The sequence below is a fragment of the Sinocyclocheilus anshuiensis genome, unplaced genomic scaffold (assembly GCF_001515605.1).
Source record: "Sinocyclocheilus anshuiensis isolate Anshui unplaced genomic scaffold, SAMN03320099.WGS_v1.1 scaffold1644, whole genome shotgun sequence".
Lineage (NCBI taxonomy): Eukaryota > Metazoa > Chordata > Actinopteri > Cypriniformes > Cyprinidae > Sinocyclocheilus > Sinocyclocheilus anshuiensis.
In genome coordinates, this window is record NW_015557451.1 from 882,210 (window position 1) to 886,910 (window position 4,701).

Below are 4,701 nucleotides of genomic sequence, written 5' to 3' on the forward strand. Positions count from 1 at the left end.
CACAGTGGTTGAAGGAGAAAAAGGTGAATGTCCTTGCATGGCCTAGTCAGAGCCCAGACTTAAACCCCATTGAAAATCTGTGGAATGACTTCAAGACTGCAGTCCACAAACGCTCACCATCAAATTGAACTGAACTTGAGCAGTTCTGCAAAGAAGAGTCAGCAAATATTGCAAAGCCTAGATGTGCAGCCTTAGGAGAGACATATCCCAACAGACTAAAGGCTGTAATTAAAGCAAAAGGTGGTTCAACAAAATACTGACACAAGAGGGTGTTCCTTTTTCCAACCGGTTCCAGCTCAGTGATTCTGGTTTTTTTTTTCTGCTATGTTGGTGTTGTATCATTCACTTCCGTCTCCAATTCAGGCTGCAAAGCAACAAAATGTTTTGTTCAAAATGAATATTATAATATATAATACACTGTACACTTATTTTTCTAAGTTGTAAATAAAGATAAGTTGTGTACATATTACTTGCTGTTTCTTTATTATTGTGACATTTACTAGCAATTTCTAAGTGAAAATTGTTTCTACACCTTGTCTATTTATATATGTTTAATACATTTAATAATTAATTCATTTCAATATTTGTCTGCTAAATTGTTTAATATTTTTGCTGTTGATGAATTCATTCATGTTCATGAATCATTTTGTGCTTAACGATTGTTTTACCGTTTAACAGTCTAAAAAGACAAAGGCTGTTTATAGACAAATTACAATGTGACAACATGCCCTGCCATTGTCAGCATGTAAAATGAACTGTAAAAATATTAACAGGAGCAAAGTAAATGTGATATATAGCACAGATCTCCCCTGCTGGGTAAGGTGAAGTAATATTTCATTGTGCTTTCTTACCTTGCCATGGGAAGCAGTTTGTCTTGTTGAAGTGAATGGAGGTTGACAGGGCTATTCAAAGCACTCTGTGGAAGGTTAACGGTCACCATTACCTCATTTGCAAGCAGTTTTTTCAATGTGCTTTAAACAATAGAATGAAACCAATGGCTAGTGTCAACAAAAGTGGGATAATACTTTGCATTACTTCTAGAACTGATAGAGTTGACTGTTCTTGCTCAGTACAGTCATACTGTTTGAACTAGGTTTAGGTGTGGCTAAAATAGCAGGTAGCCTGATGTTATGTTATTATGACCTGAGACCAGTTTTGTAGACATCATAGCATCATTTTGATTATGATCTGGGCACCTGGAGCTGAATCTAGATCAGTATGAGTGGGGCAGGCTGAAACTTGCCCCTGCTGATCAGAGTTTAGATTAGCTTTGGCAGGTGTGGCAAGTCCAAAACCAAAGGAGCACACAAAGCAAGATAAAAATCTCTGAGGCTCTATTTTGACACAGTCTTTAAAAAGGATGACCAGATCCAAAATAAACCCACCAAGATTCTCTATCCAAAACGCCCCAATCAAAATATGGTTCCAGCTGCCTGTCTCTTATTACAGCAATTTCTCTTCTGAACTCCTCTCTGGAATATGACAACAGAGTAATTCGATTAATTTAACTAGTTGAGTCATTTGAGTTTGTTCATCAAGCCAAGAATAACAGAACATTGATAGAGGGATCAGGAAAGGGAAGAGAGAGAGCTGTAATATAAACTTACGGATCACGAATAAGGTTCCTGCTCAAAGCTGTACACTTCCTGTTAGTTGAGCTTGTCGTGGCCCCAGTACTTCCTGTTTTCCTGTGACATTGACCTCCTCATGCCCAAGTACCAACTGCAGGAAATGTTCTAAAAGAAGACAAGCCTAAACAAATCTGAGTGCCATTGGTACATTTCTTAAAATACACCACAGTTTCATCACTAAACCATTTCAGCCATGAAGATCACTGCTTATAAAATGGACACTACCGTTCAAAAGGTTAATTAAATTGATCAAAAATTACAGTAAAGACTTTCACATTGTTACCAAAAATTTCCATTTCAAATACATGCTGTTCTTTTGAACTTTCTATTCATCAAAGAATCCTGAAAAAATGTGTCATGGCTTCCAAAAAATATGAAGCAGCGCAACTGTTTTCAACACTTCTTAAGCAGCAAATCAGCATATTAATATGATTTCTGAAGGATCACTGAAGACTGGTGTAATGATGCTGAAAATTCAGCTTTGCATCACAGGAATAAATTACATTTGAAAATATATTCAAATAGAAAGCAGATCTTTTGAATGGTAATAATATTTCACAATATTAGTGTTTTTACTGTATTTTTGACCAAATAAATGCAGCCTTGGTGAACATAAGAGTCTTGTTTCAAAAACATTTTTAAAATCGGTAGTTTATGTACAAATTATATTATCAGCATAACAATCGGAGTGAAAAACTATATGAAAAAAAATAACAAAAATGTCTTAATTTCAAGAACATCTGACCTTCTGAACAATGGAATTCATATGATCAGTGTCAGATTTACTTACATTTGACTAGTTACCCATGAATAGTACAGAAATGTTTAAATAATAATAATAATAATAAATAATAAAAATATTATACGCTTTGGTTATTAAATTAAATTAAATTGTGATACAATTTTCATTTTACATTTTCAGTGTGGTCTCAGATTTTTTGAAAATCACTTTACTTGTACTTGGGAAATTGTAATACATTTTTATATTTGTTGTATTTAAAAAAAAAAAAATGTTTTTAACAATTCTTACAAATGTAAAGACAAAAGCGGACAGATCAACCAAAGTACCTGATTTAAACCAATAAGAAACATCAAAAGACATTTGAGAGCTGCCTCAACCCCAGATTCCAGATGCCCAATCTATCATCTCTCCATCTAACATTCTATAAGAGCACAATTATGAACAATAAATAACATTAACTTAATTTCACAGAAAGATAACATTTCATAATCTTTCAACACACATCTCTTTCTAGTGTGGAAAATGACATTGTGTTACTGTTACCCCATCTGTTCAAGATCAGAGATAACAGTGACAAATATAGACATGCATGTAACACCTGCTTACTGTCAATCTGAATGAAAGAGCAGTTGACCATGTGAAAGCATTAGGCACTATGGTAACAAGGTCATATGAATATACCACATGCATCTGTCTCAAACATGGCTTTAATATATTAAAATGTTATTTGATATGTTAAAGCCAATGAAATGTTAAATGTTTGATTTAATGAGCTCTGTACTGACCTGCTGAGGTTTTAAAAAGTTTCATTCTGTCAGGTTTTGGATAAATGTTGTTTGTGCTTAATGGTCCTCACAGTAAAGAAGAGGGAAACCCCCTATAATTTCCTCAACTCCTCTGGGAAGTTCACGTCACACCTCTTTCGGTCAAGGACTCTTGTCCTTTAACAGATGTCAGCAGTTCTGCCATTGAGATAATTTGAGGGGAAACAATCTTACATATTTCCTATTTTTATCCTATGCGTTTGCTATATATATTTTGTTTTTGGCAGGTTATTAAACTACTGTTTAAGTTAAGTGACTAAAAATGTGTTGATGTTTCGTTACCCAGCACTGCACCAGCTTTTGGGGTCTAACTTTACTTCAGTCCTGACCTACATACAGCTCCTGTAACCACATCAACAGATCTCAGAAGCAACCGTTTCCACACACACACACACAATTAGTTTCTAAAGTGACGAAAAATAAATACTATGTAATATTCTCTGTTTATACTTTAGGACCAAAGTCATGGATTTTTGCCTTATTTAAAAGCCACTTTTTCCTTAGAAGATATTTAGAAAGTTTATGCCAAACAATACACATGTATACAAAAATCATGCTGATTTTCCGATCATGGTATTTTAATTAGAGTAACATTTTATCACACAAAAGCCTATGCAAAAGAAGCATTTAAATGTACTTAAATGCAGCCTCTAGCACAAGTAGTCTACTGCAGAATTGAACAGTAAATGACTGAAGACCATAATAGAAGAATATGACCTCATTGCAAAGAAAGAGGCTTAGCCTGTGAAGTGTATTTATGTCAGACTGGCACTGATTCGGAGTCACTGTCCCACACACATACACTCACAGACACACACACCTGCTCCCCCCTGCTGCAACTACGAAGAACAACATGTGAAACATGAGCATCTCAATTTGAATATTTTTATTGTAATAGGCTGCATATAAAAATAAACACGATAATTAATTTTTGCTTTTCATACACTAGTCTAAATGTTTGGACATATTTGAATTAATTAAAAAATCTTGATCATTAAATTCATTTAAAATCATGAAATGATTTTGAAGATAAACTGTGTCTCTATTGAATTTCTTTACAAAACCTAAATTATATGCATTTACTTTTTAAATGGATGAATTTGAGCACAAAAAAAGTGTCCAGAATAGTGTTTCAATATTTTACTCCCAGGATGCACCAAATGCGGTTGGTTGAGCTGTAATCTAGGGTGGCTACTTTGAAAAAGGTAAAATATATGATAGTTTTGGTCATTATTTGGTCATTATACACTACAATTCAAAAGCTCGGGGTCAGTAATGCATAGATCAAAAGTGACAGTAAAGACACATGAAAATTCAGCTTAGCCATCACAGGAATAAATTGCATTTCAAAGTATATTTTACAGTTAATTTAAATTGTAATAATATTTCACAATATTACTATACTTTTGATAAAATAAGTGCAGGCTTGGTGAGCATAAGAGACTTTTTGCAAAAACCTGCAAAAAATATATATTTTTTTGTACTTTAGTATTACCTTTAGTAT